We start from the raw sequence: 24,215 nt of genomic DNA on the forward strand, positions 1-24,215 counted from the left end.
AGTGCCATTCACTTCTTCAACCAGTAGGCGTGAATCAAGTCAGGGCCCAGTGCAGTCCAGCTCTTCATGTTTGAGACTTGCCATTGGATGTCAGCCACTGTGATGATAACTGGTTCTTGTTCTGGGATATTGCTGTGGTCTGCTCTTAGGCCCACTAGCCACTGGGCATTGGTTTTGGGTTTTTTCCCCCCTTTTCCCATATATTCTTCCAGTATCGTTCAGTCTCTGCTCTGGGTGAGTCTGATGTTTTCCCCTTGTTACTCTGCAGCTGGGAGTACACTTCGGATGGTTCTTTGAGGAACAGGCCATTTACTCTTTTGGCTTCTACTTCTCTAGTGTATCTCTTCAGCCTGCCAGCCAGAGCTATAAGCCTTTGTTTGGCAGTTTCCAAGGCCTAAGTTAAGGACAGCTTGCTGTACTTCTTCAACCAGGGCCTGTCTTTCATCACACCTTTCTGAACCTCTCTCTCTCTCTTTCTGTGTGTGTGTGTGTGTGTGTGTGTGTGTGTGTGTGTGTGTGTGTGTGTGTGTGTGTGTGTGTAGAACTAGGTTCTATGTCATGTTTTTTTGTTTATTGAAAATGAACTGGAAAATGTGACTGTTACATTTGATGGACCAATAGCCAAAAGACTAACCAATATTTAAATCTTTTCCAATACTTCAAATTACATCTTTTGAGAAAACCACAAATTTCAGTTGCCCTAAATAGCCCCCCCCCCCAACTGTTTCATAATAATGTTAATGTTGTTTCATTTCCAGACAGATACCATTAATTTTGACAAACATGCTTATTTTAATGAATGAAAACCTAAAATTCAATATCCTATGAGTCCACAGTCAATTGCGGTAAGCCTAATTCACATAGTACTATTGCCCTACTTTGAGAAGTTCATAAGAAAGAAGATAAAATACCTTTGTAAGAAATGAGATAATTTCTAAGAAAATATTGAAGGATTGCAATTGAGAGCGTTCTCAAGAACTTCCTGAATTTTTATCTTAGGTTGTTTTTTTCAGATCAGTCTCGAGAACACGTTTGTGAATCCGGCCCCTGGAGTCTGTTTGGTAGGGTGGGAAGATTCCCACAATGCAGGGCTAAATCCAATACACAGGACTAACTATTCACTGCTACTGGTCAGGAAAGAGAAGGTTAGATTTTTGGTTTAATAAAATGTCTAGAAAAAAAAACTTCTGATCTTTGTTCAAATATTATATAAGCTCTCCAAAAAGAGCATACAAGATAAATGTGTTCAATCATTTTAATGTCTCTGACTTTTCACAGATTTATGGCACTAATATAACAGTGCAACAATACTGTATCACAATACATACAGCCAATTTGGCAGTCTGGTGTTCATTAACAGGGTAGTAGTGGCAGCCCAGTGACGTCGAAGATTCAAATCAATGTCTGGTTTCTGTCTTTAGGAGCCTGTTGTCAGTGTTCTTCGATATTACTTGGACTGCCTCAGCTGAGGGTGAGTCTGTAAATTCTGAATAAACAAAAACAGCCAACTTCATTCTTCTCCACTCACCCTCTGCAAACAGTACAGCCTTTTTTTTCTTATCATATAATAACAGTGTAGGGACTCGTTTAAAGGTACCAAGTGAAACAAGCAATTCTTTGGAGACCACAAGGCAGTGTTTCATTCCCACTGCTTTGTTTTTCTTTCTCTCCCAGTTCTGTTTAAGCTGGGCGGAGGGACTTGGTTGTCATGGTGGCTATCCCAATGATGCAACACTGGCCGAGCTGAAGTTCTGCTCACGGAGTACATAGTGCATCACATAGTTGTGATTTGAGCTCATCGGTGAAGCAACATAATAATTGCATAGGAATATGGAAAACATGGAATAAGAGGGTGCCTCAGACCCTGAATTAGTTTAACTGGGATAATGAATCAATGTAGGGATCAATCAAAGTCAATCAAACTTTATTTTTAAAGCACAAGTCACACATCAAATATAACTCCAAGTTAAAAAAGAACATGGGTTTAAATTAAAAAAAAAAGATGAATAAATAAAATATAATATGATAAAACTAATAAAATAAGAAATAACAGTAAAAGTGCAAGTTGAAATAAACACACACTAGATAAAAGCCAGGCCAAAATGGTAGGTTTTAAGTTTTTAAGATATCCACACTCTCTACCACCCTCAAGTCCTCCAGCAGGCTGTCCCACAGGCTGGGGCCACAGTGGCTAAAAGTGGCCTTGCCATGGGTCTAGACCGGACCCTAGGAACAACCAATAGACAACTACCAGAGGACCTGAGGGATCTAGTGGGTACATATCTTAAAACCATGTCAGACAAGTAGTCAGGACTGAGACCAGTTAGTTATTTGAAGAGCAATAAAATAATCTTAAAATCATTCTAAAGCTGACAGGTAGCCAGCGCAGGTGCCTGGGACTGAGTGCCAGTGACTTCAGCTTAGATGTCCGTTTCTCTCTCTGTGCTCAAATGATGAGTACCTCTGTTTTATCCTGGTTGAGCTGAAGGAAATTCTGAGCCGTCCAAGCATTAATGTCTAAAGTACAGTTATGGAGGGCATCCATTGGGCTTGAGTCATTAAAAGACTCAAGCCCAATGCAATATAGAGTTGACTGTCATCAGCGTAACTGTGAAAATTGATGCCATATCCCATGATGACATTGCCAAGGGGCAGCATATACATACTGAAAAGGACTGGACCTGGGGTATCCGGGTGGCGTTGCGGTGTAATTCTGTTGCCCACCAACACGGGGGTCTCCGGTTCGAATCCCCGTGTTACCTTCGGCTTCGCCATGCATCCCTAAAGACACAATTGGCTGTGTCTGCGGGTGGGAAGCCGGATGTGGGTATGTGTCCTGGTCGCTGCATTAGTGCCTTCTCCAGTCGGTCAGGGCGCCTGTTTGTGTGTGTGTGTGTGGGGGGGGGGGGGGGGGATAATGTGACCCTCCTGCATGCTACGTCCCCCTGGTGAAACTCCTCACTATCAGGTGAAAAGAAACGGCTGCCAACTCCACGTGTATCAGGGGAGGCATGTGGTAGTCTGCAGCCCTCCCTTGATTGGCAGAGGGGGTGGAACAGTGACTGGGATGGATGGGAAGAGTGAGGTAATTGGCCAGGTAAAATTGAGGTGAAAAGAGGGTAAAAATCCAAAAAAAGAAAAAAGGACTGGACCTAGGCTCGAGCCTTGTGGTATGTCACAGTTGATATCATAGTTCTTAGAGGAGTGTTCATCAAGGGCAGGTGGAAATTAGACAATTTGCAAGACAACCCCTATAAAAGGAATGGATTTGCAGGTGGTGGCCACAGACCATTTGCCTGTCCTCATCTTTTCTGGCCGATCTTTGGTTAGTTTTTCATTTTGCTAGTGCCCTCACCACTAGAGGTGGCATGAGGCGGTATCTGCAACCTACAGAAGTTGCTCAGGTAGTGCAGCTCATCCAGGATGGCACATCAATGCGTGCTGTGGCAAGAAGATTTGATGTGTCTCCCAGCACAGTGTCCAGAGCATGGAGGAGGTACCAGGAGACAGGCCAGTACACCAGGAGACGTGGAGGGGGCCACAGGAGGACAACAACCCCGCAGCAGGACCGCTATCTGGTCCTTTGTGCAAGGAGGAACAGGAGGAGCACTGCCGGAGCCCTACAAAACGACCTTCAACAGGCCACTAATGTGCAGGTTTCTGCTCAAATAGAATGCATGAGGATGGTATGAGGGCCCGACGTCCACAATTGGGGCCTGTGCTCACAGCCCAACACCGTGCAGCCCGATTGACCTTTGCCAGAGAACATCTTGGTTGGCAGATTCGCCATTGGCGCCCTGTGCTCTTCACAGATGAGAGCAGGTTCACACTGAACACATGTGACAGACGTGAGAGAGTCTGGAGACGCTGTGGAGAACGTTCTGCTGCCTGCAACATCCTCCAGCATGACCGGTTTGGCGGTGGGTCAGTGATGGTCGGGGGAGGCATATCCTTAGAGGGCCGCACAGACCTCTACGTGCTAGCCAGAGGTACCATGACTGCCATTAGGTACCGGGATGAGATCCTCAGACCCATTGTCAGACCATATGCTGGTGCAGTGGGCCCTGGGTTCCTGCTCATGCATGACAATGCTCGTCCTCATGTGGCCAGAGTGTGTCAGCAGTTCCTGTATGTCGAGGGCATTGATGCTATGGACTGGCCTGCACGTTCCCCAGACCTGAATCCAATCGAGCACCTCTGGGACATCATGTCTCGTACCATCCGCCAACGCGATGTCGCACCACAGACTGTCCAGGAGTTGACCGATGCCCTGATCCAGGTCTGGGAGGAGATCCCTCAGGAGACCATCCGTCGTCTCATCAAGAGCATGCCCAGATGTTGTAGGGAATGCATACAGGCACATGGAGGCCACACACACTACTGAGCCTCATTTTGAATCGTCTTGAAGAATTTCCACAGAAGTTGGATCAGCCTATGTTCTCATTTTCCACTTTGATTTTGAGTATGATTCTGAATCCAGACCTTAATGGGCTAATGATTTTGATTTCCATTGATCATTCTTAGGTTATTTTGCTCTAAACACATTCCTCTGTCTAATAAATAAAGATTTTCAGTTGAAATATTTCATTCATCGAGGTCTATATTGTGTTTTAGGTGTTCCCTTTATTTTTTTGAGCAGTGTACTTAGTCTATGAGAACATTGTTGTCAATTGTATCAAAGGATGCGCTCAGGTCAAGGAGAAGAAGGACAGAGTTTTTTTTAGTGTCCAAGTTGATTCTAAGTTGTTCACAACCTTTACCAAAGCCATTTCTGTGCTATGATGGGCCTGAAAACCAGACTGATTTTTTTCAAAACTGCAGTTTGATGTAAGAAGATCATTTAACTGTTTAAAAACTAATTTCTCTAAAATTTTGCTAAAAAAAAAAGAAGAGACGATTAGACATTTGTCTAAAATTGCTGAGGACTGAGTCAAGGTTGATTTTCTTCAGGAGGGGTTTCACCATAAAAGTCTTAAGTGTAGTCTGAAAACACCTGTCTGTAAAGAATAGTTAATGATAGTTTAGAGCTCATCTGATAAACAGTTAAAAATTGTTTTTATAAAGGTGGTGGGGATAGGATCAAGAGGGCAAGTGGAGGGCTTACGCTGTGATACTACCTTCATAAGCATTCCAGCGTCAACCAGGGCAAAAGACTCTAGGGTTACCTCACATAGTGAGGTAGGGGATTCTAAGGTATCACTTCTTAGTTGACCAATACCAGACCTGATTATGGTTATCTTATCCCTGAAGTATGCTGCAAACTCGTCAAATCTGGATGTGGAAAAAAGATCACCAGTGTCTGAGGGGGATAATGTTAATCAGACGATCAATTGTTGAGAAGAGGAGGGAGTAAATGATATTACGAGAAGACTGTAACAGGAGACAAACCACTGTATGTACTGTTATTGGACAGATAGGACTACGTTATCAATGAGAGCTCTTCATTAATCAATAAATTCACTTTTAGCTTTTCTTTAAAATAGCTTTCAGGTGTGACTGTTTGTGTACGACATTAATTCAGGAAAAAATACAAGATAATGTCCAAGAAGCAACCCAACACCGGTTCCATTGTAGTTGAATAAAAACAATTCATTTAATTCCCCGCAGACCAAACCCTGCGATCAACCTTCCGACCCATGCCAGGACTTGTGCCCCACCCCCCCAGCCCAGCCCTTATTGTGGGGACCTGCTGTTGAATTGGCCCAGTCTGCCTCTGCTCCCCTAAGGATTTGTTAAGAAGGTGATCATTATATTTCCTAAAGGAGAACACCGCCCATCTGTGGAGGGACTCAATGCTAGCAGATGGGTGGAAAAGATGAGAACAGGGCCAATTAATTCCGGAGACAACAGGATGTGTGACCGTTTCATCTGAGATTTCTCAAGTCACCGTCTGGGTAGTTGCACGAGAGATTATACTGTAGTGATTGTAGGAGCCTTCAATGTCATATGCCGGTTTTGTTTTAGATTTTAAATGAAGTTTCAGATTGTCTGCTGAGGCCACCAACCCTATGTAAATACAATTGCAAACCAGAAATTATATCACATATAATGTTTCCTTCCTCTTTTACCCCCTCCTGTGAATAACAGAGCAATTGCCATTAGCAATTCCCCCAAGATGACTATAAATATTCAGAGATAAACTGGACAGAGACACATATGTTTTTACTGTCCTCATACCTGTCCCATTGTGCAAAGCATTTTAACATGAACATTCAGTTTGGGCAGAGATTACCTAACTGAATTGTTTGACGTGTCATTCCTGATAGATATATTGCCTGATACGTAGGTTTTAACTAATAACCGTGTTTCTTCCCAAAAAGTCCAAACAGTAAAGAGATTTATGATTTGACCATACAAACAATACTGAGCAACAGGAGCACTGGCAAAATTAACCAGCTGCGGAAAATAACAATATTGGTCAACCCACGTATATCCATGTTTGGGCTCTAGTGTGATTTGAATGTAGCATTTTGAAATTATCCTCCTTTATGCGGATATATTTCACACAGTGCTTAACTGCACCACAGATTTTGGTTAATTTTGATAACGTTTTAATTGGTACTATGAATATATGAGAGCAGCGCGGTGGCGCAGTTATTAGCGCGGTCACCTCACATCAAGACGGTCCTGGATTCGAACCTCGGGGTTGTCCAACCTTGGGGGGGGGGGTCATCCCGGGTCATCCTCTGCGTGGAGTTTGCATGTTCTCCCCGTGTCTGTGTGGGTTTCCTCCGGGTGCTCCGGTTTCCTCCCACAGTCCAAAGACACGTAGGTCAGGTGAATTGGCCGTACTAAATTGTCCCTAGATATGAATGTATCAGCCCTGAGATGGCCTGGCGGCCTGTCCAGGGTGTCTCCCTGCCTGTCACCTAATGACTGCTGGGATAGGCTCCAGCATCCTGTGACCTGAATTCAGATAAGCGGCTTGGATAATGGATGGATGGATGGATGAATTTAGAAGATCCACTTGGAGTGTCAACACACCCTTGAACCATCCAATCCAAACCCAACACCTCGCATCTTTCACAACCTTCCAAGACAGTCAACATTTCCCTTCAGCCTAAATGGCTAGACCATATACGTTGCACATAGCTGTGCTGTTATTTTATGGCTATGCTTTAATGCCTTTGCCTTGCATCATTTTGAGCTTTTTGCCAGGGTTGTAAACTGGCTACAGAATGTTTCCTCTCTGTGGTTTTAGAAAAGACCGGATTAATGAAATGAAATGAATGATTGGACATACACTGAGCTTGAATTGTATTGTTGGATGGCCCGGGTGGATTTTACATTGATCAAGAGGAGCGCAGGCATCTTTGTGCGTCTGCTTCCTTGTAGATGTGAATCTGTCAGACCAAGAGGTTTCCAACACCTATCTCTGCCCAGTTTATGTTGGCAGGAAACCCTCTCGCTGGCTCTATCCTGCTTACATCTGACAGGTTTCCACTGCTGGCCTCATCACTCACTGTTAGCAATACACCGCTCAATGTTTATTTCAAAACATTACCTCCTGGAAACAGTCGATTGTTTTTTTTAACCTGTTTTCCAGATCACCGCTGTATTGAAAATTGCATCCTCTTTTGCCTTCAGCGTCGAAAAAAACTGCCTCACCTGTGCAGTGCTGACTGAGTTATCACAATGAGCAAAAGCCCTGGTGTTCACTGTTTTCCCAATCCTTTGTCTTGATAAAAATCAAACATGAGAATACTTCCATACGGATAAATTAAACTTCATTACAACTTTATTAATCTAGCCTAGTCATGGGGTTCAGGTCAACTGAGGCTGTGTTAATGTTTACTGAGAGAGGGAGATGACGGGTTATTGACTAATGACTCATTTTGCCACAATGTCAAATTACAACGTAGAGGAATTTGGCTTAAAGGATAGTCTTTACCTTTCGATAAATTCAACTTCAGTCTTATACGCCGGCTGCTTGAGACAAAACTATTTTTTTTACACATTACTGAATAGTTAAAACTCCTGGCTGTTAGTATGTTGTCAAGCGCCATATACAAGGTCTGATGTAAAAGTGTGTATTCTGCCTGCTACTAAAGTTGGTTTTGCATCTTAGTTTGACTCCAGTAAAGGAAATCAGGGATAGATGGGCCATGACAGAACACCATTGTCTCTTTCACCAAGCACAACATCCTCTCAGAAAATGCAAAGTTATTTGCATAGGAAAATGAAAGCGCAGTCTTTGGGGGCTGGGAGTTAAACACCTGCTTCATGTCCTCTGTGAGCCTTCAGTGAAACATTCAGTTTGCAAAATTGTTCTTTTTGAAGCAATATTTCACAAAAATTGCTGTTTATTAGTAATATTTCCCAATATCTTTAACAGATACTATAGTGTCTAGCTTGTGGGCTGTATCTTAAAAACCTATTCTATCACTTGTAGGCTATAACATCTTCTCATATAGAATTTATGATAAGTTTCAACCTACAATCAAATACATTCCTGTCAGCCGCAACTGGAAATGGTAAGAGAACGAAGGAAACTGCAGCTGGAACCAAATCCAAGTCACACCAGTACACATCCAAATAAACTGCTGCAAATCGGCACACGTTAGAATCAGAAATATAGATTTTTGTTACGCTTTATCACTTTTGAAATTACACTGTGGCAGAAAAAAGAACCAAAAGTTATGTTTAGTAGATCTAATTTATACTAATTATTGCTAAGTCCTATACTTTAAACAGTCTCCGCCAGTGCTCATATTTGCCGCATTGGCGACAGCCATTCGCTTCACAGCCACTGAAGCTGACCTATTTGCATATGATGCAAATATCAACTGAAAGGAGCACTGCAGGGATGATGCTGGTAAAAAGTGCAGAAAAAGTGCTAAAGGTGAAAAGTACAAGGTTTGACACTCAATCAGAATGTGTCACTCAAAAAGAGCAACATACTTGTTCTCGTTTGTCGGCCACTTTTTTTTATGATACTGCCAAAGCTGATAATGGCATCCTCCTCTGCTTTTGGAAATAGGGATGATAATAATAATAATAATACGTTAACTGTCACTTCTGTTTGCATGATGAGCTTAACCGCATCACCTTGAAAGCCGGTGCTTTCGCTGTAATAGAGATTACTTCAACTGTGTGGAACTTGAAGCTTTCGCTGTTTCTCGTCTCAGTTAGTTTTCCATGTGATGGGGCCAACTAAGAAGACACTGATGAATTCTAATGAAAACTAACGGAGAATGAGTCTGGAATATTGTTTTTTGATAATTTATATTCATTCTGGCTCCTAGAGGTGGTAACAAAACTTTTTAACAGATTTTTGTTATCGGCGATTATGATATTTTTGCCAATATTTATGCACAATAACAAGCTTCCCTACCAGTTACTAGTATGATAAGTTAACAAAATTACCGAAGCCTTGTAACCGGTCTTTTAACACGATTTCCGTCTGGTGAAACTTTGCTTATTTTTATTATTTTAATTAATTAAGTAATTAATTAATATTTTTTAATTTATTTTATTATTAATTTCTTATTTGAATTTTTTTGAATTTTATTTATTTATTATTTAGTGTATTTTATTATTTTATTGTTTATTATTTTATTAATTATTCTATTTATTATTTTATTTATTATCTTAACGATACTACATGTAGATTTTAACATTTGGAGACCAAACAGTGCACTATTCTCTTAAGCCTTATGAGAAGATGCGAAGTTGTGGAGTTGGACAACAAATAAAGTTATATTTTACGAGGGTAATAACAGCGTATGATAGTGTCTGTCGGGGGGAATTGCCGAATTGCATGCACACACAGGTATAAACAAAGACACGCACATACATATACACAAATGCTAACAAGCACAACCGTTTGAAGTGAGTGTGTACGTTGGCATGGTGTCTGTCTGCGGTCCCCCCACATGAATAGCGCCAGGCCCTATGCAGACGACAGCTGTCTCCTTTGAACGTGCAAAGACACAAAGCCTTAAATCCACTGACCCCCTTCTTTCATGTGTTCACTTGATACCAGTCTTCCCCACCTTACTGTCACTCTATTCAGCCCCACGGCCTCGGGCTGCCACTCGTTAACACACCGCTTCTGACTTCAGGTGTCCACTTGCTATTCTTCCCCCCCTGAATGTTTAGATAAATAAATACAAAAAGGGAAATGTACTCTCACATATACACAACTGAAAGGGTAGTAGGAAAAAAAAAAAAACCAAGAGGGGTACGTTTTTACCCGAAATGCATCGAAAAAGCAAAGTCGAAGATGTTTTCGATATTCATCTAATAGATTTGCCTAAATTGCGAAGGTCGATGTTTATTTAGCTGAGAGACCTTGACTTTATCTCTACGGAAAAATGAATCCGGGCTTCTGCATGTAGGACAGCATAAAGGGGGGGTGGGGGTGGGGTGGGATGGAGACGTCAAATACTGGTAAATGCGTTTTAACGTCGCTTGGCTCGCGCTACAAAGTAACACTTAACCGAGTCTTCTCCTCACCGCGACTCCCGTACACCTAATGCCCTCTGATGAAAAAAGCCACAGATGAAAGCTAAAAATAGTAGGTTAGGAGGAAGAATGGGGAGTCTGGCGGTGTGAGCACGATAACCCAGGCGGTTGGCCCTCTGTGTGCCCGACTGCCTCCCATTCAGGAAGGGCAATTAGAAATTCTTCAGTGCAGGATTTCTGGCTCTGTGTGTGTGTGTGTGTGTGTGTGTGTGTGTGTGTGTGTGTGTGTGTATGTGTGTGTGTGTGTGTGTGTGTGTGTGTGTGTGTGTGTGTGTGTGTGTGTGTGTGTGTGTGTGTGTGTGTGTGTGTGCTCACTCACACGAGTTCATGTGTGCACCGGTGTGGCGCTGCATGTGTGTGTCTGTGCATAAGGAGGCTGGGGCCCAGCGTTGTACCAGGCAAAGGTTTCCACCAAACTGTTCTTGCATAACTCGGCGAGTGATAACACCGGCGCATTCCTCTCAACACACATCACGACCGCTCACATCTTTTCCCTGTTCTTCCCCTTTTGCCTTGCCCAGCTCACATTTAAACACTGCCATGGTCCATGCCACTGTCTTGTAAGAGCCGGAGAGCTTGATTTGCTCACTTTGAGCCGAGCCAGTTGAAAAGAGGACACGAGTTAAGTACAACCTGTTTGAAATTAAGACGTATATATATATATATATATATATATTCGCTCCCCGGGTGACGAGGAGACGGAGGGATTGGATTATCTTCCAGGGCAGAGGTCACATTCATCAGGTAGGTCAACTGGGGTTGAGGTTGAAGGTGTTCCCACATCTATTGAGTGTCTCCAAGTCAACACGGTGGGAAGCGGATCTTAGACGTGGTATAGATGAACTTGTCTCCAAAGGCGAAGGTACCAACTAAACCCTATATATGTGCAGCTGTGAGTACATAGATGAACGTGTTGTTTTAGAAGACAGGAAAGAATGAATCCGGGGTCTCCAAGTTTACAAGGTGGGGTCTGCACATATATTATCTTTTTCACGCGACGCTTTTTCCCTATCTTCGACACATGGGATTTGGTTTGTAGGTCAAGCTGCATCTTTTCAGTAATATCAGTAGGAACGGATAAACATTTGCTAAAATCTAGCCATTGTATCATTTTCCCACACATTACAGTCCTGTGATAGACACTTGCTGTTTGTGCGAGGTAGACCTCCAGATGACACCCGGGTTGGTGATTCAGAGCCCCATTAACACCTGACTCTTTCCTGAATCATCAGAGATATAAAGCCTACTGTTTAAATACACCCAGCCGTAAAAAAAATGGCTGCCCTTGCCATAACACCGCGGTGCCATCTGTGCCACATAGCTGCACCGGTGTTTCACTTGCCCCCTGCATCACGTTGTTATCATCATCTGAGGAGCAGCTGGTCGCCATGGCTCCCGGTCTCTCATCGCTCCTCACAGAGACGCGTTGCATCTAGCTGTCCTCTGGTTGGTCGCGGCGCTGCGGTGAACCTATGAGCGCTGCGCCTGGAGACCACTTTGTTGACAGATTGGCGTCCAAACCCCAAAGGGGTTGTGCGTTCGGAGGGCTGTAAAACTAGCTGGGCTCGAAGCAAACCATTCTGCAGAACGAGTGCTGCTGTGTGAGTTATTTTACAGCCCTTTTACAGTGGTTTGTGAGTGTGTGCGTGTGTGTGTGTGTAAGTCATGCACAATGACAGACAGAGAGAAGAAGTGTGTAAGGAAGAAAAAAAGCGGGGGGATAGAGACTCGGATAATGTTTAGGCCTGTGGACTTTGATACTCATTTCTTCCTGATTCACTGAAATGAAACAAATCTGCTGTTCATTTACCCGCAGATGGTCCAGTGTAACTCCATTCAGTCAGTCAAGACAATTTATAGAAATTTATCACAAACTTGTTGCACATCACTCCGTCCTGTGTGACACAGTAACTGGTAATGTGTGTCTGCAGGAACCAGCAGGGGCCTGGGACTCAAAACAGACACTGTCCTGAACAGTTTTAGAAACCACAACACACCATGCTTAACCACTTACACAGCGAACACTGCAGTTTACAGTACCACTCACATGCACTGCAGACCGACACAGCAGGAAAACACAAACTGCCGTGGGTTTTCAGACCATCTTTTTCCCTTTATGAGAGCTACAAAACATCATGCACGTACGATATAGTACGAATGATATTTTACAGGTATATTTTTTCCTGACCTTTGACCTCAGGCTTTTTCTTAGTTTTTCAGCTGTCGGTTCTCAACCTGCCATGAGTGAACGAACCACCTTGCTATGTGAACACCGGGACCCCAACCGCAGCGCTATACAAAATAATTGTGCCCCAAAATATGAAACAGACACGCTTATATTCATATCTACTACTACTTTCGGCTGCTCCCGTTAGGGGTCGCCACAGCGGATGAGCCGTTTCCATTTCTTACATGCTTATATTCATATATATATATATATATATATATATATATTTTTATAAAATATAAATAAATATGAATATAAAAAATGAATATTTAAATATAATATGATATAAGATAAATATATTATATATATATACATATATATAAAGCTATATAAATGTAATGATTATTATTATTATTATATAGTTTTTTCCCCCTTTCAATCCACCTGTTGAATACGTGCGGTGTCCACAAAGTGGACAGCCACCAGGTGAATCGTTCCCATATGGGGATCTTAAAAGGCAAACAAGCTAATGGCGAGGGGTTTATTACCCTTTATTGCGGAGAAATTAGAGTCAGTTCATCTTGAACTGACTGTTGTGTGTGTGTGTGTGTGTGTGTGTGTGTGTGTGTGTGTCTGTGTGTGTGTGTGTGTGTGTGAGAGAGGCACACTACCTGTAAATGTAGACAGCTGCTAGATAAGACACCGACTTCACCTAAAAACCTTAGCTTAATCTTTTACAGAGACACGGCTGATACGATATGATACGACACATTACATTCAGCTGCATATATTGTGACGTGAGCCCGTCAGTTTGCTTCATCAAGCCTCCCAGTACCCGTCACACTGAGACGGCGGCTGCTGCTTTGTGTGCTTTATGGATGGTCTTACTCAACTTACCCTGCTGGGAAATGATTTCTTATTTTGCTGAACACAGATAATTATCTCGGCATCTCCCCACCCACCCCTGTTTTAATTGTATTTGAATGATGTGAGACCCGTGATAAAGAATTTCAATATAAATTCTATTCAAATGGCCAATAAACAATAAACTTGAATTGCAAAAACATCACTTAATAGCTCCACTAGTAAATTAACGCAAAAAAAAAAAATCCTTCAAAGGAAACAGACACACTAAAGTGTCCGACACTGACTCTAAACGAAACAACCATTTCTGATAAAATGCAACTCTGATAACAGTATTGCTGAGTCCTTTTCGTACTCTTACTGTGTGGGTGTGGCATTAAATATGAAATATTCAAATCCGTGCACAGTGTTGCTTGCATCCACTCCGTTTTTGTCTGTGTCAGATGATATTTTCATTCTTTTCAAAATCTTTTTAACAAAAGGAATTACCTGGGTTGGGCAGATGTGTTCCACATTGTTATAAAGTATAATACATCAAAAGGAAAGAAAGAAAAGGAAGCAATAGCAATGACACTGATAATAGTGATAAAATATAAAACAGCCCTTCCCCTCCCACCATCATCCCCCTCCACCCCTTTGATTGTGCACACTAGCTTTAAAGCACAATATTTAGCAATAAATAAATAAAAAGTAAAGCTGCAGCTATTTCCCTGGAGTGACTTGTTATATTTATGTCAAGGGCAGGAGGAGTAAAATGCATGTCATGTTATGTCGTTTGGGTGGTATGGAAGCATGTTAAAAAGGGTTCCCAAGTTTTACAGACTTTGTTCTCAGAACCACTGACAACATTTCCGGGTTGAGGCAGGACATTACACCTCGAAGCCACTGACTAAGTGTGGGTGGGGCGGCATCCTTCCACCTGAGCAAAACTGCATGGCTGCCAACAGTGAAGTAAAGGTAACCATGCGGCACTCCGCAAATGTCAAAAAAGGAGCCACTCCATCAGTAATGCCAAACAAGCATCCGGGTAGCGTAGCGGGCTATTCCGTTGCCTACCAACATGGAGATCTCCAGTTCGAATCCCCGTGTTACCTTGGGCGGGAGTCCCGACAGTCAATTGGCCGTGTCTGCGGGTGGGAAGCCGGATGTGGGTATGTGTCCTGGTTGCCGTACTAGCGCCTCGTCTGGTCAGTCGGGGCGCCTATTCAGGGAGGAGGGGGAACTGGGTGGAATAGCGTGATCCTCCCACGCGCTACATCCCCCTGGCGAAACTCCTCACTGTCAGGTGAAAAGAAGCAGCTGGCAACTCCACATGTATGGGAGGAGGCATTTGGTAGTCTGCAGCCCTCCCCGGATCGGCAGAGGGGGTGGAGCAGCAACCGGGACGGCTCGGAAGAGTGGGGTAATTGGCCAAGTACAATTGGCGAGAAAAAGGGGGAAAAGAAAAAAAAGTAATGCCAAACAAAGCAATCAGAGGGTCCGGGTCCAGGTTCCACTTTAAGATGTTGGATAGAGTGTGAGAAACATCTTCCCAGAATTGTTCTAAGTGAGGGCACAGCCAGTGCATGTGTATCAGGGTAGCATCACTGTTTTTGCATTTGTCGCAGATCAGAATCAGAAACACTGTCATTTCATTTCATGCAACATGGTTTCCCCAGCCCACAGCAGTGCAACACAAAGACAGAAACACTTATCCAAAAACTACAAGAACGCGTAGATCCAAACTAACACATATCTAAACTAACCGGGAGAAAAAAAATCACTGTACAGGAGCCAGGATGACTGTCAGAACTGCCGGTCTGCATGGGCTAGCAGTTAGCTTAGCCTGCCCCACTTCCACATCCTGTCAGACCGCCCTTGGTGTTTCCTCTTCGGGCACAGCTCTGGCCAGGGCCGTGGTCCTTGGGCCTAGAGGACACAGCAGACCAAGCTCCCTCAGCCGATCCCACGCTGGGTGGGGGTGATATCAGGGTAGATGCTAGATAATTTAACCTTGGACATGTGGGCCCTATGAATCACCTTAAACTGCACTCGGCAGTGTCTTCCACAGAGTGAGCATTTGTGTATTGATGTGAGAATGGAATCCCATTGGTCATTAGATCGTGCATGTCCCAAATCGTGTTTTAATCTTGTCTGGAGGTGGACATGTCAGCATGGAAATTTTTCTGTATAATGCTGACAATGCACCTTTAGATGGCGGGTCAAAGGAGCGAACTGTGTCGACAGGGTTCGTGTCAGGTTCTTCAGGAAAGCACAGCAAGATAGAACGCATATATTGTCTGACCTGCAAATATTGAAAGACGTGTGTTCTGGGTAAGTGGGTGTCAGATGATATTTTGAGGCATATTTTGACCAATAACCACATCTCATTGCAGTTCCTTACATCTAACATACTGTCAGCATAACTGCACGGTTTGACTTTTATGAGGTAATCTGTCATTTGCGTACGACATTGCAGTTTTCTCGGCGCTGTGATACGACGGAGATTGAAAGAGGAGGCGTGCGGGGTGTTGTGAGCAGGAGGCGTGCGTCTCTGCCTCGGTAACGGGTCCCCTGTTGGCACGCTCATGGCCGTGTGTTCACCTGAACCCGGTCCCCACGGGCGGCCATGTCTGCATCGCAAACACATCTTGCATCATTAGCAAGAGCTGCTTGTTACCCTGCTGCAGAGCCAGCGGCCCAGCCCCATGATACGCTCTGAGGGAGAGATCCCACGTTACACGCCTCTCGCATCCTGTCGGCTGACTGAATTTTGATGTAGTCACAGTGCCGCACACATAACATGCGATGGGTGTATAGGTCAGATCCTCAAAGACATTCATCAAAATGTACCTGAATGTAAAACCTCTTCAGTCTCAACTGACTGCAGGTCTCCCCACCCTTATAACAATACAGCTGCATAACAACCAAAACCAACGACCAGTTTCATATGCAGAAATGGGTGTGACCATTAACTAGAGATTCAAAGGCCATGTGTACTATTCACAGAGGATTTGGGAATGTTGCAATCACAGCATTGTAAGGGCTCAGACACACCAAACCAACTAGCGACTGTTGCGTCGCTCACACTGCATGCCGCCTGGGCCAAAAAGTAGCACCTGAACACACCGCAAACACTACAGCCGACGGCCAATTAGCATGTACGTTCTGCACCATTCCGCTAAGCTGAACAGCCAATCAGAGTGATCTCTAAAACCAATGGGCTCCGCCAATTTAACGGCCGAAATGCTGCCAACAGGGGTCCGACTGGTGCCGACGGTGCAGGACACACCGTAAAAACTAGGGTCACAGACGCTCACCGATGGCCCAACATTGGCCGACAGCCGACCGTCGGCCTGCGGTGTCAGGGCGCTAAGATGGGGTTCTAATGGCATAACGGGCGCCAAGACAGATGCATAACGACTGAAACCAACAACCAGTTTTGTGTGCAAATATGGGTGTGACTATTAACTAGCATTTCAAAGGCCATTGATTCAACTGATTCAACCTTCTTTGATTTGTCGGCATCATTTGGTTGCTGATCTAATAAAGAGTTTTGTAATAGGCTGCGGTTTGTGCTAAGGTATGACAGCAGCTGCTACACAGCAACTTCATTCTTGCCATTAGATGACCAACATTGACCAAAATAACATACTCATACCAGCTAAAGTGACCAGGACATATAGAGTCATTTCACATTGCTGCATGATCTAGAAATGAAGTTATTGAAATGCAGTTTGATAGGAGCTCTTACTCCAATGTGGCCTCCCTGTGTCAGTTTCTCAACTACACAGCAGAGCTTTGGTGTATTCAATATAAAGTTGTCTCAATGGCTTATACTCAAATTTATCATTTAGTATAAAATCTACTACTACTACTTTCGGCTGCTCCCGTTAGGGGTCGCCACAGCGGATCATCCCTTTCCATTTCTTCCTGTCTTCTGCGTCTTCCTCTGTCACACCAGCCACCTGCATGTCTTCCCTCACTACATCCATAAACCTCCTCTTTGGCCTTCCTCTTCTCCTCTTCCCTGGCAGCTCCATATTCAGCATCCTTCTCCCAATATACTCAGCATCTCTCCTCCACACATGTCCAAGCCATCTCAATCTTGCCTCTCTTGCTTTGTCTCCAAACCGTCCAACCTGAACGGTCCCTCTAATATAATCGTTCCTAATCCTGTCCTTCTTCGTTACTCCCAGTGAAAATCTTAGCATCTTCAACTCTGCCACCTCCAGCTCCGCCTCCTGTCTTTTCGTCAGTGCCACTGTCTCCAAACCATATAACATAGCTGGTCTCACAACCATCTTGTAAACTTTCCCTTTAACTCTTGCTGATACCCTTCTGTCGCAAATCACTCCTGACACTCTTCTCCACCCACTCCAACCTGCCTGCACTCTCTTTTTCACCTCTCTACTGCACTCCCCGTTACTTTGGACAGTTGACCCCAAGTATTTAAACTCAAATGCCTTTGTCACCTCCACTCCTTGCATCCTGACCATTCCACTGTCCTCTCTCTCATTCACGCATAGGTATTCCGTCTTGCTCCTACTGACTTTCATTCCTCTTCTCTCCAGTGCATACCTCCACCTCTCCAGGCTCTCCTCAACCTGCATCCTACTCTCGCTACAGATCACAATGTCATCTGCGAACATCATCGTCCATGGACACTCCTGCCTGATCTTGTCCGTCAACCTGTCCATCACCATTGCAAACAAGAAAGGGCTAAGAGCCGATCCTTGATGTAATCCCACCTCCACCTTGAACCCATCTGTCATTCCAACCGCACACCTCACCATTGTCACACTTCCCTCATACGTATCCTGCACCACTCCTACATACTTCTCTGCAACTCCTGACTTCCTCATACAATACCACACCTCCTCTCTCGGCACTCTGTCATAAGCTTTCTCTAAATCTACAAAGACACAATGCAACTCTTTCTGGCCTTCTCTATACTTCTCAATCAACATTCTCAAAGCAAACATCGCATCTGTGGTGCTCTTTCGTGGCATGAAACCATACTGCTGCTCGCTGATCGTCACCTCTCCTCTTAACCTAGCTTCTATTACTCTTTCCCAAATCTTCATGCTGTGGCTGATCAACTTTATACCTCTGTAGTTGTTACAGTTCTGCACATCGCCCTTGTTCTTGAAAATCGGTACCAGTATGCTTCTTCTCCACTCCTCAGGCATCCTCTCACTTTCCAGGATTGTGTTAAACAATCTAGTTAAAAACTCCACAGCCATCTCTCCTAAACATCTCCATGCCTCCACAGGTATGTCATTAGGACCAACTGCCTTTCCACTCTTCATCCTCTTCATAGCTGCCCTCACTTCCTCCTTGCTAATCCGCTGAACTTCCTGATTCACTATCCCTACATCATCCAACCTTCTCTCTCTCTCATTTTCTTCATTCATCAGCCCCTCAAAGTATTCCTTCCACCTTCTTAGCACACTCTCCTCGCTTGTCAGCACATTTCCATCTCTATCCTTGATCGCCCTAACTTGCTGCACATCCTTTGCAGCTTGGTCCCTCTGTCTAGCCGGTACAAGTCCTTTTCTCCTTCCTTAGTGTCTAATCTGTCATACAACTCACCATACGCCTTTTCCTTTGCCTTTGCCACCTCTCTCTTTGCTTTACGCTGCATCTCCTTGTACTCCTGTCTACTTTCTTCATCTCTCTTACTATCCCACTTCTTCTTTGCCAACCTTTTCCTCTGTATAATTTGCTGTACTTCCTCATTCCACCACCAAGTCTCCTTGTCTTCCTTCCTCTGTCCTGATGACACACCAAGTACCTTCCTAGCTGTCTCCCTCACTATTTCTGCAGTGGTTTTCCAGCCATCTGGCAACTCTTCACTACCACCCAGTGCCTGTCTTAACTCCTGCCTGAACTCCACACAACAGTCTTCCTTCTTCAACTTCCACCATTTGATCTTCGGCTGTGTCTTCACTCGCTTCCTCTTCTTGGTCTCTAAAGTCATCCTACAGACCACCATCCGATGCTGCCTAGCTACGTTCTCCCCTGTCACCACCTTGCAGTCTCCAATCCCTTTTAGATGGCGCCTTCTACATAAGATATAGTCCACCTGTGTGCACTTTCCTCCACTCTTGTACGTCACCCTGTGTTCCTCCCTCTTCTTGAAATATGTATTCACCACAGCCATTTCCATCCTTTTCGCAAAATCCACCACCATCTGTCTTTCCACATTTCTCTTCTTGACTCCATACCTTCCCATCACCTCCTCATCACCTCTGTTCCCTTCACCAACATGTCCATTGAAGTCGGCTCCAATCACCACTCTCTCCTCCTTGGGTACCCTCTCCACCATGTCGTCCAACTCATTCCAGAATTCTTCTTTTTCATCCATCTCACACCCAACTTGCGGGGCATATGCGCTGATAACATTCAGCAATAAACCTTCAATTTCCAGCTTCATACTCATCACTCTGTCTGACACTCTCTTCACCTCCAGCACGCTCTTGACATACTCTTCCTTCAGAATTACCCCTACCCCTTTACTCCTCCCATTCACACCATGGTAGAAGAGTTTGAAGCCACCTCCGATACTCCTGGCCTTACTCCCCTTCCACCTGGTCTCTTGCACACACAGTATGCCTACCTTTCTTCTTTCCATCATGTCAGCCAGCTCTCTCCCTTTACCAGTCATAGTGCCAACATTCAAAGTTCCAACTCTCACCTCCACATGCCTACCCTTCCTCCTCTCTAGCTGCCTCTGGACATGCTTTCCCCCTCTCCTTCTCCTTCGCCCAACAGTAGCATAGTTTCCACCGACACCCTGCTGGTTATCAGTACCGGTGGCGGTCGTTGTTAACCCGGGCCTTGACCGATCCGGTATGTAAGTCTTATTTATGATCCGCATATTTGATTTGGCAAAGATTTTATGCCGGATGCCCTTCCTGACGCAACCCTCTCCATTTGTCCGGGCTTGGGACCGGCACTAAGGATGCACTGGCTTGTGCATCCTCAGCGGCTGGGTTATCATTTAGTATAAAATAGCAGCCAAAAATCAGTTGATAAATTTGGCCCGTGTTGACTTGTTAATCAAAACGGATACTACCACTAACTTTTAGAGAAGACATAAGATCCATGGTTGCACCTTCCTAGTGCATTGTGTCTGTTGTAAAGATCCATGTGTTTTATTTTCCAGTGGTGTGCACAGAGGTATTGTAGTTTGATGTTCCCATGCTGGCATGACTGAGTTTAAGTTGTTTAGCGGTGATGTTAGCTGTGGCTTCAAGAATGAATGGTTCCATTTTCTAACATGGACCATTTTGTCTTTGTTTCCATTTTAAAAAAAACAAAAAAAGGCAGCACGGTGGCCCAGTGGTTAGTGCTGTCACCTCACAGCAAGAAGGTCCTGGGTTCGAACCCCGGGGTTGTCCAACCTTGGGGGTCATCCGTGGTCCTTTCTGTGTGGAGTTTGCATGTTCTCCCCGTGTCTGCGGTGGGTTTCCTCCGGGTGCTCCGGTTTCCCCCCCACCATCAAAAAGACATGCATGTTAGGGGTAATACTCCTGTCTGTGCCCCTGACTGAGGCATGGCGAGACAAACTGGGGTTGGTACCCGGGTGCTGCACAGCGGCTTCCCACTGCTGCTAGCTACACAGCTAGGACGGGTTGAATGCAGAGAATAAAGTAGTAAAAAAAAGACAGACAAAATATTCAAACTCAAACTGTTGGAAGTGAAAGCATTTCACCCACCAAAACCGAGGGTTGGGCGGATTTATGTGACTTGGGTTCAGTAACAGAAGGTTATGATACAAGGAGATTGAAGGTAATAGTTGGTCAGGTGAAAACTCTCAGAACGTTTTCTCGCATTATTTCCATTCTGTCTGTCTGTCTTTGTGCTGATGAATTTACAGAACACTTCAATGTGGGTAATATGCTCGGTGCCATCTGCATTAGCCATGTGTTTTCATGATGTCATCTCAAACACACCACCAAAGCGTCTGGGTCATCTACCTCACATGACATTTTAAACATATATGTAATCAAAAACGTGAATGAAACCACAATGATTTTAGATTTTGAGATACTTTATTAATCCCCGTGGGGCAATTATGCTCTGCATTTAACCCATCCTATTGTATAGGCGCAGTGGGGCAGCTGTAGCACCCAGGGACCAACTCCAGTTCTTCTTTCCATTGCCTTGAGTATTAACCCTAACATGCATGTCTTTTTGATGGTGGGAGGAAACTGGAGCTCCCGGAGGAAACCCATGCAGACAAGGGGAGAACATGCTAACTCCACACAAAAAGAACCTGGGATGGCCTGGGGTTCGAACCCAGGACCTTCTTGCTGTGAGGCGACAGTGCTAACCACTGGGCCACTGTGCCACCCAATGATGACCTACTATATGAAAATAAATTGGCAGAAATAAAAATGTAGCTTTTATAGTAGCTGTGTTATGCTAATACAAGTGATGCTGATGACCTTACTGAGTCTGATTAAGCTCTAAGACATGGCCGGATTAACCCACCAGGGGGCCCTGAGGCACACACACCCATTACCCCCCCCCGGTCAGATAGCCCCCCCCCCCGGTCAGATAGGCTATGCAAACAATAACATTGTTAAATGTAAAACTAATGCAAATACCCAACATGGTAGTCGACGCCATGCCAATCTGCATGAGATTCGGACGGCGACTACAAAATTTTGAATCACAAAACTAACAGAGATGAGAATAGCAGCTCACAGCATCGCCCCTGACCTTTTGGGGCCCCTCGTGGTCCAGGGCCCCGGGGCACTCGCCCGGCATGCCCGGTCCGTAATCCAGCCTTGCTCTGAGACATGTACATTAGTGCTGTATTGGTTTGAATATTGCCTTGATGAGATTAAGGATCGTTTTATGAGTATTTAGTCAGTATAATACATGAAATCTGGTGTGACTGGTTATGGATCAACATGATCATAATGGTATGGACCGTACGGTGCATTTGGAAGGACCAGGCTTGTATTTGACACTTGTCACGCAGTCCCAAAAGCATCACTTACATACGTTTGCAATAGATTTTCCATTGCTTTGCGTAATGAAGGATTGAACAGATTTGTAGTGGACTTCTGTTAGTGATATCACTGATTTGAACTCATGATGCACACATAAGCCAAGGGGTGCCTTCTTTGACTGAACATGAAATCATTTTTGTTCCCCTCACCACAGTGCTTTAGTAAACACATCGCACGGCTAGCTGGCTAATTACCTGAGACCAAACAGAAAGTCTTTTGGAAGAAATTGGCAGGTGTGTTTGGAGATGGGACTGCTTCATAAACGCTCATAATGCGGTCGGCAAACAAGCCCTTTACAGCTCGACAATGACAAATGTGGCTGTGTGGCAGGCGAGGCAGACATGCTAGTTAGCACAGGGAACAATGAGGGATGACCTTGGGGGTCACCATTTAGACCTTGTTTTCTAAACAAACTACGGCGTCCTAAACCATGGATGACACTCTCCCATCATTACCGAAACTTGACACGGCAGGAGCTTCACGGTTGTGTTTGATAGGCAACCAGATTTGGATGGCTCGGGAGCCGTTAGCACGTGTATGATTGTGTAAATTAAAAAGCTGTGACTCCATGCGCTTCTGGAGCCTTTGTAGACAACCAATGGCTTATTACATGTAATTGCATGTGACATCGACAATATGTCTCTGTCACTGCACATTAGTTCTCATAATCCTGCTATGCCTTGTTCTTCTCTTTCAATTATTACTCTGATAAACCCCCAACAATATAAAGCTTTATGATTTGGACTTAGATCCAGGTAAAGACCCCACTCAAAGTCTTTATCCATGTCTACAAACCCATGAATAAAACCCATGACATAAAAATCAGAAATTACCCTAGCGAGGAAAAGAATGATGGAGATGGTACCAATATGAAAAGAAAGGGGAATAAGAAAAGAAACGAAAGTCAGTCTACTTAAAGCACTCGTCTGGCCAGTGTTGTCATATGGAGCTGAAAGTTGGACATTGAAGAAAGCGATGGTAGACAGGATGGAGGCTGCAGAGATGTGGCTTTATCGTGGGATGCTTCGAATAAGTTGGACAGAGAAACGAACGAATGCGAGCATCCTTAATGAATTAGGAGCAAAAGGGGGACTAATGGCACATATAATGAAATGGCAAAGAATGATAGCATATATAGCTATCATTCTTTGGGCATACCTGTTGTCCAGGTGGAAGTAAAATAATGAAGACAGCGATTTTGGGAACTACACCAGCAAAGCGCAAGACAGGCCGACCAGAAGGCAGTATCATGATGATATCAATGAATGGCTTGGTCTGAAAACATCGGAGGCAACAAGATCCGCTCAGGACAGAGAGAACTGGAGCGGACCTGTTTGGCAAGCATGTCATCCTGATGGTGCTGGCAACCCTCGCTAACAAGGAAGTCTTGAAGAAGAATGACCCCATGTCTCCACTGCCCCACCAAATGTCATGTATGTATGTTTGTAGTATGTAGTTGTACCTGTATACTCATGTGTGAGTGTGTAAATGCATACATGTATATATGTATGTATGTGGCCCAGTGGTTAGCACTGTTGCCTCACAGCAAGAAGGTCCTGGGTTCGAACCCCAGGCTGTCCCAGGTCCTTTCTGTGTGGAGTTTGCATGTTCTCCCCATGTCTGCAGTAGGTTTTCTCCAGGTGCTCCGGTTTACCGAAACATGCATGTTAGGGTTAATACTCCTGTCTGTGCCCCTGACCAAGGCAATG

The sequence above is a fragment of the Lampris incognitus genome, chromosome 2, assembly GCF_029633865.1.
Source record: "Lampris incognitus isolate fLamInc1 chromosome 2, fLamInc1.hap2, whole genome shotgun sequence".
NCBI classification, from domain to species: Eukaryota; Metazoa; Chordata; class Actinopteri; order Lampriformes; family Lampridae; genus Lampris; species Lampris incognitus.